The sequence below is a fragment of the Coturnix japonica genome, chromosome 2 (genome assembly GCF_001577835.2).
Source record: "Coturnix japonica isolate 7356 chromosome 2, Coturnix japonica 2.1, whole genome shotgun sequence".
In the NCBI taxonomy this organism is placed as follows: domain Eukaryota; kingdom Metazoa; phylum Chordata; class Aves; order Galliformes; family Phasianidae; genus Coturnix; species Coturnix japonica.
Genome location: NC_029517.1, coordinates 26551906 through 26567732, shown reverse-complemented (window position 1 = coordinate 26567732; position 15827 = coordinate 26551906). Strand labels below are relative to the sequence as shown.

The 15827-nt window shown below is 36.4% G+C and overlaps 1 long non-coding RNA gene across 1 annotated transcript; it reads left to right on the top strand.

Annotated features, from left to right (window-relative positions):
- Window positions 1–7267: 7267 nt before the first annotated feature.
- On the top strand, window positions 7268–13507 carry LOC116653010. The gene is made up of 2 exons (XR_004306355.1): window positions 7268–7298; window positions 12598–13507. It is a non-coding gene; the product is annotated as an uncharacterized LOC116653010 (long non-coding RNA).
- The last annotated feature ends 2320 nt before the right edge of the window (window positions 13508–15827 follow it).

Here is a 15827-nt window from a genome sequence, read left to right as displayed (position 1 = left end):
AAACACTGCTTAAGATGCAGATAAGTGTTATCTCAAATCTAGAAGGGCCATTTGAGATGAAAACTAAAGACATGGAATTTGGGGCAGAACTCTCTATATGTACTGTAGCTACAGACTTTATCATGTCTATAGCTATAACACAAGACTAAATTTAATAGTTTAGGAGGGCCTGTTTCCTACCCGTGTTTCTGCACAGTGAGACAATCATACACAAGCTGGATGGTTCATTCATTTCCCATTTGTACTGTGCATGGGGTGGCTGCTGCTGGGTGAGGTATCTTCCATCTTACAATATTAGATAAACCACCACATAGTGTTTTCAGGAAGAAGACCAAACTTCCTAATGCAAGCCTTGCACTGGCACTGGTGCAGTGTTGTTTTCCCAGTGATGGGAAAAGGCTCATCACTGGGAATTCTTCATCTGCTGATGCCCAGGGAAGCTGTGGAGTCACTACCCATGGAGGTATTCAAGGCCAAGCTGGATAGGGCTTTGGGCGGTCCAGTGAAAGGCATCCCTGCCCATGGGCAGGAGAGATGTAGATTATATTTAAGGACTTGTCCAACACAAGCTGTTCTACAGTTCTATGTTTCTTCTGAAGTGGAATCCATAGAATAGTGCATCTTTTCTGCTCTGGCCAAGTTAGTCTTCATCTTGTGAGAAACTGCTCTGGCAGGAACAGTTCTGTGGTGGTGGGTGGGTGGGTGAGCTTCTGGACCTCCTGTAGTTGAGTGGGGAATGGGTATCCTGTGAAAGCATGATACTCACAGCAGTCCTGGTTCTACTTTGAGCAGACCTTGATGGTAGCTTCTTTCAATCTTAGGGATGACCTTAAAGAGAGGCACAAAGCCACAATCTGCCTGGGATTTTTACTTTCCTGTTACAGCCATCAGAACGGAGAGAGGAAGGGAGAACAGAAGGGAGCAAGCCAGGAGGTATGTCCCTGAAGGACCCTACTGGGGCAGAGTTTCAAGTACTCAGTTTTACAGCACATGCTCAGCAATAAATTTACTATTTAACCAATGTGTTGACAAATCAATCCTGATCTGAATTTGTATGTTGCTTTGATTCTTCAGGCAAGTATTGAATATGTGGCCAGATTCTTAATATAGAAGCAATTGGAAGTAGGTCATTTCCGCACTTCAAATACTGTTTAAAAACTCTACTTAAGCTATGGAAGAAAGGGAAAAGTTTTTCCCATCTTTTCTTCTTCCTTGATTTCTGGAACACAAATCACTCTATGAAAATAAATTGGCATGAAATAAAAATTATTTCCTTTTTTTTTTTCATCAATTTTACTCTTTATCAGGCCAATTTTAATGAAATCCATCTATTTATTTTGTGGGTTTCTAGTAACGTACCTTCTCGTTATACCATAAATAATGGTGAAGTAAAAATCTTATGACTATTACTTTAAAAGCAAATTTATGGGTTTTATAATGGATTCCATAATACAGATTTCAAAGTTTACAGTAGTTTAACCATAGACAAACATCGTGTCCTTCCCTCCTTTGTAATTCAGCTGCTCTTTATTTTCTTTTGCAGCTTTATATGGTTTAAACATCTGTTCCCTCAGAGTCGTTCCATGCCTGCCTGCCTTATTAGAGGGTTTGGTGCTGGAGTCCTCTGACTGAACGCCAGAGTCCTTCCCTTTGTTTTTCCCAGTGACGTACACAAGAACTTTGAGGTGGTGTAAGAACAGAGGGATTCGTGGCTAATAAATACTTCATCTAGTTGGGTGAGTGTTTGAGCTGGGCTGTTAACTTAATTCTAACCATAAGGAGCAATAACCGCGGCATACTTTGGGTGGGAGAAGACATCAATCACTGTCACTTTTCAACAAAGGAAAATGAGTAGAGATGGAAGAAGCTTTTGAAAACTGGGACTTAAATTTTCATCCCAGCTAATTCTTTTCTGGATCGCTAGTGTTCCTAAAAGCCATCACACAAGTCTTTTTTTCCAGTGGCAATGTTAATCCAGTTACTCAGTAAAACTGGATGATTAATATGTGCATTCTGACAAAGGCTGGCTACAGATACATTACTTGTAATAGAACATAGGAAGACCTTCACTCACATCTATCTTTGGGTATATAGGGAGGTTTTCGCTAGTAACTCCCTTGACATACTAAGACTAACATACCTCTGCTGTGCTCTGAAATTCATTTTAAATCTTTCAGCTTAGGAAGAAGTAACTGCTGTCACAAATTAGCATGCTGTCACATCAAGCTCAGAAACTTCTTTCATATGGTCATTTTGTGTTTCATTTACCTCGCTATTATTAGACAATAAGAAGATTTACTTTTAAATGATCATGTAAGATATATGGGGAGTAATGATTTCTTGATGGAATTCTTTCTGATGTGGAAATGAGTTGCTTCCTGTATAAAATTTTGCACTCGGTGTTTTTAAGGAAACAGGACTGGGGCAAATGTCTGCGCCTCTCAGAAATCAAAATATCTCAGGAGAACAGTTTTTCTTATGAGCATCTGAACTTGCCTGGCTGGGCTCTGCAGTCATCTCAATGTGAGCACAGCTCACCCCTTTGTGCTTTGCATGCTGAGGGTGAGCTCCTGGCTCTGTAGATGCCAGGAGAGGTTTTGCCCTTGACTCCAGGAATTCAAGACATCAGCTTCAGCCTTCAATGCAGCCTGTCTCCCTGCGGCTCTCTGTTTTCCCTGACAACCTCCTTAGCGTTCCTATGGTTATTAAAAAAACTCATTGCTGCTGTCCCTTCCTATTTGTTTTTTGGTTACTGTGTGCATCCAAAGAAATCTCATCTTCATCAGCAGCATCACTACTGTCACTAGCGTGGGGAAGGGGCAGCTCTGACACTGCATCACTGTCTTTGCCCATTACCAGCAAGGGAAAGAGATCTCCTGTATGTCTTATCCATTTAACAAGAGTCTTTTTCAGTTGCAGAGCTTCAGTCTCCTAACTGTGTTCAACAAAGCTGTTTTTTCTTGCAGATATATTCTGCCGCTTTCAAACAGCTGAGTCTTAGTAAACAAAATAGATTTTCCTCTTTGTTCTGGAAAACTGTTGTCATTTAGATGAGTTGCTACTTCTCTAAAATCTCTCCCGCTGCCTAATTTCTTTGAGAGCCAGTTGACTCATGTAACAATACAGAAATTAGAATGAAATTTAGAAGAGCGTTTGCTCTCTATTTTCTCCCAGTCATTATTACTCCATACATGTCAGCTTCAGATTTACACCAGAGTCAGTTTAGAATAGAAGCAGAACTGGCACAATCCTTTCAGATCTTCCAATTAAACTTTTTCAGTCTGTTTTATTTTTCAATCTGTATTATGTTTCCCTCTCTTCTTATACCTTCTTAATGCTCAGTGTCCTGATCAGATGGAAATGTTCCTTAGTTCCTTTTGCTTGTTCCTCTGGTAAAAGCATGGATTAAATTCCTGTACAGTAATGGTCCCAGTTTTGCCATTTACATCAATGGAAATTAAGGGGAGGTTGAGGGGGGGTTTGTACATAAGTAGGAAAACTTTAACACCTTTTGGTAGTGCTTTTATATACAGAAGAAAAAGAAAGAAAGAACTTCACTTTCAAGGGAAATAAAATAAAATATTTTACAATATCATCCTTCAAGAAAAGCATTTTCTATATAGAACTTTTAACTTTAAAAGGATTTTTACTTGTTATTTTGGTCTGACTGCTGAAAATGTGATTGATTAAATGGTTAATCTTACTGGTTTTGTTTTTGTTTCTTTTCACCTCTTTTAATATTTCTTCAAATCTTTCTTCTACATTCAGTTTGGTTGAAGTTCATTTTCTTTTCTTAATGGGTTTAAGCAATCTTTTAAATAGTACTATGTAGTCAGAGGACTTTTTCAGAAAGTGGGAGATTTGGATCCTAAACACTTCTCAACCAAAAAGCATCTTAACAACATTATATGTACAGAATGGACAATTTACACTTGGAAGAATGTTGTAATGATCTCCTATAAGTATCCTGATACAGGCTATGCTCTTTTGTAAATGTACTGCTTTGTGCAAGCTATCCACATATTTACTGAACCAGAGAAAAAAAAGACTTTCCAGCCTAATAATTAGATGTCTCACCTTAGGAAACAGGAAAACAGATTTCCACTCTGTGATTATTGTGGATGATTACTTCATGTTTTAATATGAAATGAAGAAAATCTGTGAGAGACTGAGGGTTTAAAGCTTGGCTGATCAGTCATTTATGAAGGAAGAAGGTGAAGTAGATTTACAACTTCTTAATAAATGGAACCAAATTCCTAACAGGTATGAGGATTTTTTTAATTGTTGAGCAATAAGGGGAAAAGGTTAATTATTCCATTTAAATCTAGTTTTTTCTTTCTTAGATTCTTAATACAAACATTTGAAATTAAATTGTCTCTCAGAATGAAACTTAACATTCAGTCTGTGATATCTTCTTTGTATACCTTTGTAATGAGCAAGAACGCTTTTCTCTCTAATAATATATCTAATATTAATCTAATAGATCTAATATATCTAATATCTAATAACTCTATACTGTTTTGTTTTCTTTGCTGGTCATCAAATAGTGAAAAGCAGTTGTTCGACCATTTCTGCTTACCTATTGAATTCATTCAATTCTTGCCATAATCAATGAAATGAAGGCTATTACTTTGAGAAATTTTATGCCTTTCTTACAGTACACAAAATCGAAGTGACTTATCAGAATGTCTGTTCTAACTCCTGAAATAGTCCTTGACTAGCAACATTTAGCAAAAAGTTGTCGATGTCTCAATGTATTTTCCAGTGAACAGTTAATATATTTGTGCTTACAGTGACAAAGGCACTACCTCCCATAGCTGCCTTGGGTCTCTAGTGACCATTATTACTGACCAGGCAGTGATAAAACATGTCACACACCTAAAAGTTGTCTGGAAGCATTTTTTGGTACATTTGTATATCTGAAGATTACTTGCTTTGTCAAAATTCCCATGGATAACAATCTCTCATCTCTTTGAACTAATTTATAAACAGTTTGGCAGGATAATCTTAATAGTCTTTCAGTTCACCAATACCTAAGATGATGAATACCCAAGGTATTCATCAATACCTTCAGAAGCACCTTCTCCCTTAAAATAATAAGGAAATAGATCTTGGCATTCAATTTATTTCTACTTATTCCATACTAGATCTCTTCAAGTGATTTCTTCAACTAATTCTTCTGTAATTCATGTCAGTTACTGCATATCTTTTAATCCTGTTAAAAAGAGAATAGTGATTATTTCATTAAGAAGCTCATTGGAAAAATGATCTAAACTGTGCTCTGAATCATTAAACAAAGCCCATAATTGAATTATGTAACACTTGGGATAAATTTCTATGCCTGTTCCAGAGACTCAGCAAGGAATATCAGTTTTTAGTGTATTAAACACTGACCAGGAGCATAAAGAAGAATGTTTCTCTTTGTCTGTTTCTTATTTTTCACTACATTAACAAATTGATTTAAAAATTTACAACTCCATAATTTATATATTAAAAAATAGCTGTCCAAATGTAGTTCTTTTCCTCAAAGTGAAACACTGCCCAACTCATTTTAATGATGCAACTTGACCACTGACCTCCTGATCAAATGTAGCCCAGCACACAATGCATATGAAAATAAAAATTTTATTCTATTTTATTTTAGAATATATAAAATTTATTGCCTTTGGATGTATAAACTGATTTAATGGTGCTCCCTCAAGACACTTTCCAAAGAGATCAATTTGACTACTGAAAAGCCTGGCTGACTTATCAACGAGCATCTGCCAAAAGTCAAGATATGCATGTCAGAGGAAAGGTAGAAATCTCAAATGTGAAGTTCAGTGTGTCTCTTAGAAAGATCTAATTAGTCTTTTGAGAAGAAGATTAATCTGTTTATCTGGTAGCAAATTACAAATCAAAACCTGTTTTTACTTTTGCTCTTATGAAGCACTGAATATTGCATGGAGCAATGAATATTGAAGCACCAAGTAGTAGTACAGAACTTGATGTCTGAATCTTTAAATGAATTAAAATGATTTTTTTTCCCCTATTTATTCTGAAAATTCTACTTCTAGAACAGTGAGTCTTCAACACATAAAAGGGAAATTCATACCACTGTTAACACTATAGCTGATGTTTAGCTATATACCTTCAATAATATTATATTCAATATGAGAAAGGAAAACAGTTTTCAAAGTACCAGAAAACTGAAAAAAAAACATATATATATTTGACCGCCCAACCTTGTATTGGTGTTTGGAAAGAACAACTTGACAAAGCTGAAAAAAGTTAAGAGCTGAGTAACATGGTAGAAGACATTTTAAAAGAAAATTGTGAATAACTGGGAGCTGCTTAGGAGTATTTTATCAAATACTCCAAAAGCCAGAATTGATAGACAAGGCCATGTTGTTGTTGTTGTTGTTTAAAAAATAAAAAATTTAAAAAAAGGAAAAAAAAGAAAAAAAGAGAAAAAAAGACACAGAACAGCCAGAAGAAAACAAATAGTCTAATAATGATAATAAAAACAACTAAACTTTTACGTGAAGAAAAGAAGTGAAAGCAGATATGGAACAAACAAAGCAAACAATCTGGAAAATATACTTTTATATACAGTGAAATTAATGGAAAATTGATAGGTATTTAGGACTTCTTTGATACTTGCTAAGAAAGGGGAGACAAACAGCTCACAATGGAAGTTTAAAAAAAATATTGAGAAGAAATCCAAGTTTTATCTTAGTCCACCATTAAAAGAAATTCAGAGAAATTTCTATAATTATAAAAAGGAGTAGAACTGCTCAGTAAACATTCTGCCCTGAGAACAGAAAAAGAACTAAGAGATATACTCACACCAACTAAATACCTTTGGAAGGTATCAGTACATTGCAGAGAAGAGTTGCACCCAAATATCACATACGTGGAGAAAAGCAGCTTTGGAATAGGCAGAATTTCAATCTATCAGAAAAAAATAACGAGTACAGATAGCAAGTAGAGTCATGGGTTGTCAACTGGTGCAATTCAAGGCAAGTGTGTTTCAAGACATAGGATATTTGGTGAGCAATACTGGTGGTATGTGGGTGGCTGGACTAGATGATCTTTGAGGTTGTAGTGAAAATGTTAAGTCATGGCCTAAAACAGTGATTGAGCACCTGGTAGGAAGGCAGAGCCAACCCAGGGGAGTTCAGGTGTATGCAATGCACTTGAGTGACTGGAAGGGGTGGAGCAAGGATCCACCCCTTTCCAGACCTCATTTAAGGGTTGGCAGTGGAGATGAGGGTGTTTCTTGTCAGAGATCCCTGCCTACCTGAGGTCTTCCAAATGTAAGCAGCTCTTTTTCTTCATTTATGTATGTATGGCTACTGCACTTGGACTTGTTCTTTTTTTTGCTGTAGCCAAAGATTTTGCCACTCTGCTATTATCATTTGCTATTACAGCATTTCCAAGGTTTTTTTCCAACTTTAATAATTCTATAAGTCTATAGGGGGAAGTGAAAAGAACTGTTCAGGTCTAAGCTTATTGCTGCAGATGTCACAACTTGCATAGCATTTGGAGACTTTTACGCTAATGTAATCCATCTCTGCAAAAATGACACATCTGTTTCCACTTTCTCTTCCTTATATTATCTTTCTAACATCATTGTAGACTCCATCTGGAACTGAAATTCTCTTTAATTTTTTTTAAAGAAGCGTTCCTGATAAAATCTGGCATTGTAATGATTTGGAGGCAAGGATAAGTTTGGAAAATGGAACATTTTCTATTTCCTGCCCATGTTACTATTGTCCTTCTCTCTTTGCAGACACACATGGTACAGATATATACAAATCTGAATGCATTTATACTGCATGTATACTGTGAGGGGAAAAAAACAAATGGACTAAGAAAGCAGATTCTTTCTTTGTATTAATAACTTGCATACTAATCCCAAAAGCAAATTAAAATGCATATTTGGAAAATTATTTTTTATATTAATAAATGTATGTCTAACTTTTTAGTATTTATCGTTTTGCTGTTCTTCATTACTTATGTTTTAAAATTTCTCTTGGCTTTGCAGTAAATGCATGCTGTTGGGTCTTGTTCTTGTCTTACTGTAGCGCTAAGGATTTTTGCCTTTGACTCAGTAAGAGCCAGCTCTACTTTTCCTTTTCCTTCGCAGCCTCTTTTAATTTCCTTTACTATATGCATTAGCCCAGAGGTAATACTGCCAATTCTATTATGGAAAGGTTCTTCATAACTTTCAGCGTTTAACTATTTCAGAGGGAATGTGAATTAATTTTTTTGCTTGTTTGTTTCAATGATTAATGCCGAGGGGAGCAATTAAAATGTATCCTCTACGTGTTTAATTGGGAGAAAATGCATTTAATAATCTAAGAAGTTTGTTGGTTAATAATGATCTTTGATGTGTCTTGTTGCACTAGGAAGGATGAATTACTGTGATCATTGGAGAACCTGTTTATTTTCTTATTATGGTTCCCCCAGAGATCTCAGTATGAAGCCTTACTGGAGTCAGTGGAGGCTTGCAGTGCAAATATTCTTTTAGTGCTTTTGGTTTAGCAGTAACACTGACTTATTGTTTGATCTTGATTCAGTTGTCATAGTAGGGTGAGTATCTTTCCAGGAAAAAAAAAGAATGCAAATGTTTTGCTCAAGGAAAACAAAAAAGATATTTTTAAAATTATATTTTAAAGAAACAAATCTGTTGAATCCCCTTTAAAATCAGGGAGAGGGAATCCAGAGGGTGTGTGGTGGTTTGTTTGTTTGGGTTTTTTGGTAATTTACCGGTCTTTCCTGGTAAAGCACTTCAGGCTTTTTGCTGGCATGGATAAGTAATACCATTCATGTGTCAAAAGTTTGAATATAAAGGTATAAAGTAAAAAAGGGCGAGTCCATGAAAGACTGAAGTCCTTCTTCTTGAACAGCTTTGTATCTCTGTTCAATGTAGATATTTTTACAGAGGAAGAGAAGTGAAAAATTTTGCAGAGTCACATGTGATTATAATGGAACTGTCTCTGGATTTCTGCTGCTTCTTTTGTTCCCTTGTGCTTCTGTTTCCTGTCTCAGGTTTGGGAAGGAAATGCACTGCAGCTTCCAACACAATGACTTATTCCTTCACAGTGTGCATGAAAGGTCTGAGAACGTGTTAATAGTGATGGCCTGGCAATATCCTTTCTCTGCTTATAGAGCTGGCAACACATAACTCACTCTTATGACTTCACTCATGCTTTTTCCCAGTGACTTATATGAGTGATGACAATGCTCAATAGGCACTTAGTCTGGCAAAAGCTATCTAGGATCTTGAGACTTATCTCAGATCTTCAATTTTTTTTTTTTTTTTTTTTTCCTTTAATCAAAGGAAAAGGTTTCTAAAATGTTTGTCTGTGCCTGAGTGTTTTCTCTAAACTGCTTAGTCAACAGTAATGCCCTCCGTCTAGGACTCTAATGCTGTTACTAAAGCTAAATTTCCCAACCTTTGAAATAATTGTTTCTTGTACTCTTGATCAAACCAATTTCTCCTTTTCCCTTTCTTGCTCTCTCCCTCTTTTCCTCCTAGATGTCAGATATCTATTTGCCTAATCTGGATAGTTGTCTATCTGTCTAACATAGATAAATAACAGAGAAAATGAAATTGTGAGTGTGTATATTTTATCAGCTTTTAAACATCACAAATCAGTACATGTTATGTCTTATGGGGTTATTTAACTCTTACGGTACCTCTCAAGGAAAACTAAACACAGAAAATAAAGTTCCACTTAATTTACACAGACAAAAGGAAATTAAGGAGCAGTCCTTTAAAGCATGGGAAAATTTCTGTTGTCATTAGAGGACTTTGAAGCAACCTGAGAGGTGACCCATTTAGTCCTGGCTGTCAGCAATACTGGTAAATAGATATAATATGGTCGAAGGTTTCTCAAGTGTTTACCCACAAGGTAAAGTAGGTATAATGTGGGTGGAAAATATCAGTCCTATAAGTTAATAACTCAATAATCAAGAATATTGTATGATTTGCTGGTAAGTGGCTGGATGTATGCACTGTTTTTAAAAATTATTTTATTTGGAGTGAATCATCACAGTGAGTCTCTTGACTTTTACTACAGTTTAAGTTAAAAGAGAAAGCTTTAAAGCTAGAGTTTAGAAATACTTATAGTCTCATGAGATGCTTTGGTTTCCTAGAAAGTTGTGCAGCTTGTACTATTTGTCAGAAAAAATTAATCCAGTATAAGTCTTAATCTGCATTGATATAAGTGTGAGAGGCAAGTTGAGCCACACGTGCCTATTTGCTTATTTTAAGCCCCAGTTGTAGTACAATTATATCAGATTTGATATGTCCATAATCTGTGCTGAGATCAGTCATTCAAAAACATTTTGAAAAGCAGTGATGTGTGAGTGTGTGCTTTGGAGGTTTCCTTTGAGGCTTTGGATTGTGAGTTTGTTCAATCTTACATAAGTCATTGAGTCTTAATGGAAGCTTTGATCACTGATGGAAGAAAACAGCTTTTATTAATGACATTCAGAACTCAAAGGAGGACTTAACAGTGTCTTATGTTTGTACACATGCTTTGGCCCCAGTGTGGAAATGTTCCCTGTGTCCCCCAAGGCAGAGTACAGTATGTTCTGATGGAAAGATGGAAGTTGATGAAGTGTAAGTAAGCACTTCTCAATAGATATAGAAACCAAAGGATAATAGGTTTTATTACTTGATCTGACTTTTTTGAGAAGTCATTAGTTATGGAAATGGTCAAAAGCAAGAGCTGCAACATTAGTCAAAGATTTCTTAGTGTGAGTGAAAATGGTCATACAAGGATTGCCTCATAAACATGTAATGGCAGGGGAAAATCATGCAGTTTCATAGGTTTTTACAAACTGTGTTTTTACTGAAATAATAGTAGCAATAATAAAAATAATTCTTAAAATAAAGAGTTTTGCTATAGTGAATTGGGTGCTGGTTGAAAATTAAGTACCTACTGCAATCAAATAGCATGATATTGTCACAGTGAGTTAAAAAGGAAGAAGTAAAAGATCTGGTCCCAGTCCTTGTTCTGTTAGTGGACCACAGGAAAATCACAGCACCAGTAACCTTAATATATATATTTTTCTTACTAGGTTCAAATTGATCCTCTGAATATCCTTCTCAGGTATAATGCATGATGAACTTCAGTCTGTATCTTTAAATACATTCAGTGAAGTCACAGTGGCAGCAGCTAATGCTTGATGTTTATATTACCTTATTTTCCATGTGGGATAGGGGGTTGGAGGGGGGGGGGTGGTCACAAATTAAATGAATTAAACAAACAACAATACCTAAACCTTAATAATCTTGCTAAATCAGGAAATGAAGAAGTTGATGGAATTCTTATAATTATCTAGATCAACACATTCAACATAAGTGTAAGCATTCCAAACATTATGAAAGAAGTCGGAATATCATTGTATGGTGGACTGAGTACTGACTGTCCGACAGAGCACAGAGGGTTGAGATCAGAAGCACAGAGTCTAGTTGGAGGCCTAGAAAAAACTTTTTTACTTTGGTTGTGGAAGAGTACTGGAGTAACCTGCCTAGAGAGTTTGTGGTGTTTCCTCCGGAGTTATTCAAAACCCACCTCAATGCTTTCCTGTGCAACCTACTCTAGGGAATATGCATTAGGATGAGCCTGGCCTGGAGAATCTCCAGAGGCCTCTTCCAACCCCAGTGATTCTGTGGGTTGAAGTAGGTGTTCCAGCCAGAAGTTTAGATTTTCTTTCCTTATAAATATACAAGCCAAAGCACTGACAATTTTTTTTTTTATTTTTTTTTTAACATAACTGGTTAACTACATTTTTTTTTAGTGAATACATTTAGCTATATTTTGTACAGGAAATAATAAAATATAGCATTGTTGTTGTGTAAGATGGTCAGCTTCTCTTTGTTTTTCTTGTATGATACTCCAATAGAATGGGGCATAGAATGAGTTTTGTCAACTTCTTTTTTCACGTTTTCTCCAAAAAGTACTGCTTTTCCTGCAGTCTTCTAAAGAAAAATGACTTGCCTTTCTAAAGGTTTGGGTTTCTTACTATTTAGCAGTGGGTAGAAGACTATTGCATATGGTACTTTTCTTCACAGTAGTCTTTCTGAACTCTTCTAAGTAAATGTTTTCTTCAGATCTTGCTGCTAATTGAATAGCATCCTTCAGCTGCCTTATGAAACAGTGCTGTTGGTTGTATATGTACTGCAACAATGGGGTATTATAGAGCTCTGAAAAAATGAAACAGAAAATGGGAATTAGTTTTCCTCAGCTCTGAACATGATATTCTTGATATATTATATCTTTCTTAGCTTTTGCTCATAAGTAACTTCAAAAAAGCATGTAAAGCTAATGGGTAGGAAAGGTGCTGTAATATGTTGGAGGAGCGTTATGTGGTTATGCTCTTGCACAGATGGTTTTGATCATAGTGGAGAGCTTGTCACACTGGAGCAGCTTGGGCATTCTCAACAGTATCTTAGCTGTGATCTCACAGACACTAATTGGAAGACATCCCTCTGGTGTGACTCCAAATTGAGTAATAGGATCACACCTTAAAAGTAAATATACAGTGATATCTGCTGAAAACAAGCAACTTTACATGATGGTGTCCTTTCATTCACAGCTTTCCTCTGGATTTTGAGATCTTGATTCTACTGCGTCCATGGTCTAAGCATGATTGCCCACTTCTTGACTTGCTTCTCATGGCTCAAAGTGAAGGCTACAATTTCCTTCCTGTATGACAGCAGTGACCAGCTACCACACCTTCTTGTTGATGGATTGAGGTGTTTTCAGACCTGAAGTTGCATTCCCTCCAGCTGTTACTGTTGTATACAATTTTTACTAGGCAAGAATAAAGGGACTTAAGGGAAGAAAGAATAGAAGCGAATTGTCAAAGGAAATCCTGCTATTGATTTCCACCATTTCCTTCTATTGTTGAATGTCGCAGATGCTGAAGTAAATCTCTACTGAGATGGGAATCCCACGTTAACTATTGTCATCCACATTTGGTCTTCGCCAGCATTTAAATCATTTTCTCTTCTTGTTTGAACGTCCAGAGGGGACAATGATATTTTAAACATTTTTCTGAGTGAGCATACTTAATGTTTCCCACTGGTCATTGTCCTTCCAGTCAGGCTAAATGCATTGAAATAAAAATGTTTAACCTTCCATAAAATTTCTGGCAGCTCTTATGTAACAACGCGAATAAATATGTTTGCCAAAGCAATCAACTTATATAAGTGACATCATGTTGACTTTTTTTTCCCTTCCCTATTCTTTTAGATTAATTTATATGTAACATAATTGAATTCCTCCATGACACTGTTGATTTTGTCCCTAATGAGTTGTCTAAGAGTTTTCCAAGAAACCCTTCCAACCCTGAACCTATGTCTGCCAAGGGACTTCATAGTCATCCTCCATTCATCATACATGACGTTGTCCTTGTAGGTTCAAGTGTTCTTTTTTCTGCATGAGCATGAGTAGCCCTTACTGGGTGGATGTGCATCTAGAATGTTCTGATCTACAGCTCTGCTTGCAAAAAGCACAAAAACTGTCTCAGAAAGATCATCTGAAGAAAGAGTTCAACTAACAGGGCTAGCATTTAATACTTATTAATACACTGAGGATGAAAAGAGTGGAAGATAGCAGCTCAGTTAGTGAGGTGATATAGCAGGTGGTGTCTTCAGTAACTATGCTACTTAGGAGAGCTTTTAGGTTCTCTCCCTACCTGAACACAACCCATAGAAATTCTCTTCAGAGGACAGTCTCTTACCTGTGGAAAATCTGTTGGTCTTCTGCTTCTTCTACAGCCGATATCATGGGGACATGGAGGGGACCCAACTGTAACAGAACATGTTGTGGGTGACTCTGGGCTCCATCTCTGCCAGTCTTAACACTGTGGGTGAAATTACTCAGGACACTGGCATTGCTGTAAAAGCCAGCTTTAGAAGCTTCCAGTTTCCTCTTCTGCCCTGTCAGCTTGTATCCTCCATGTTAGTGTTTGCCATACCCTCAGGTTTCAATTCTGTGACCAATTAAGCCAATCTGAGCACATACATAATTGCAATTTAATATTTTGCTTTGGCTCCCCACCACCAACCTTGTGCTAGCTCTGAAACTCTAACAGAAAGCCCTAATATGTTTCTTTTAAGTCCTTTGAACCAGCTCTGAGTCACTGGGAATCATCAGTGCCAGCATAAGAAGAGAACACCAGAGAAAGAGAGAGGGAGGATTATGGCAAAGCTGGTTTAGATCGGTTTAATCTGTTGAGAAACCTCGTTCTCATTACACTAGAACAACAGCATGTGGGGCTGCTCAGTAAGATTACTAGAAAAAAAAATCAGAAAAAATCTAAGAAAATTTTAAAAGGCCCTTCTGATAAAGAGTTGCACTGTTGTGTCAGAAGCAATAGCAAATTGCAGCTGAGTACTACTGTGGGATCAACAAAATTCAACAATGTTCTTAGTTCATCCTGTAAGTTCCATCCTGTAAATTTCTACCAGAACAGAACAGTGAATAGAACATGCAAAGTCAGAAGAAAAAAAGTTAAAAGGCCTTCTTTAAAAAAATGACAGCACTAGAATCAAATTCAAGTTGGAGAAGCTTAGGAGTAACCAATTTAAACATTTATTGAACATACACGTAGATACTCTTCACCTCAGTTCAGTCAACAAAAGTCTTTCAGGAAAGATAGTTAACTCTCTGAAGTGTCTTTGCCAGAAATACTGAGATATAAATCATCCTGAGTATATTGAACAAATTAAAACCACTCTGCTAGGGTGACATCATGCTTACTTAACTTGAGATAAAGTAATGAGATTTTTGATGCCATTCTAATTGAAGCAGCTTCCCTAAGTAATTTTCTTTTCCATTTTAATGTCTTCAGATATGTTTTTACTTCTCACTGAAATGAAATAGCATTTATTTTTATTTTTAGATAAACCATCTGTCTTAAAACATCTTCATATTAAATATTTATAATTTTAACAGAATTTTAGGCACATGGTGGTTATTTATTTATGCGAAGGAAGGCAGATCTTTCCCCCTCATTAAGCATACAGATAACCTGAGTCACTGAAAAAATCTTTCCCATCATCTTTCTATCTGGATGTGCCTACATGAGGATAATGTGCTAAAAACTGTGTTAGTAGTTAAATGAATTGTGTGATTGCCAGAACAGGGAATACAGTAGGGTTGTCCACAGTCACATGCTACATTGTGCCCTCTTGTTGCTTGTTGAAGTAGGATGTTAGAAGGTAGCGAGCATCTAGCTGGGTGCCTCTTTATGGACTTCTAGTTGTTCAGGGTCTGTGCATTTCTCCTAGTCTCAGTTGTTCTGCTTCATTAGTCCTCAGATCATATGATAGGGAGTTTATTTCTGTAACACTCCCCTAAATCTGCAGGAAATAAAACTACTACAGTCCATTACATTTAACTATACATTTGTGGTTGGTTTTCATGTCATTATTACTTTAGTATAGGAAAGCTTCATGTTCCTGCATATAGACTTAAACGTTTTACAGAACGTCATCATAAAATATTGCTAGTGGGACTGACAGCATCACTGTGCAGTGATGTAGGTACAGAAAACAAATCATTTCATGCCTTGCACTTTTTTCTTTAAAGAAAAAAATAAAATATGTTCAGAACAGATCATTCAAGACATTAGTGGCTTCTTCAAAAGAATGAATGCTGTCTAATGTAAACAGAATAGCAGTGTTCACACTCTGAGGATGTTTTCAGAACTCTAAAAAAAATGAGTTCCATCACAGGGCACAGCTATGTCCCAAATCACTTCCCTCCTCTGATCAAATGGACTTCAAAGAAACCAAGAAAATGAAAAAGTTGGCCCTG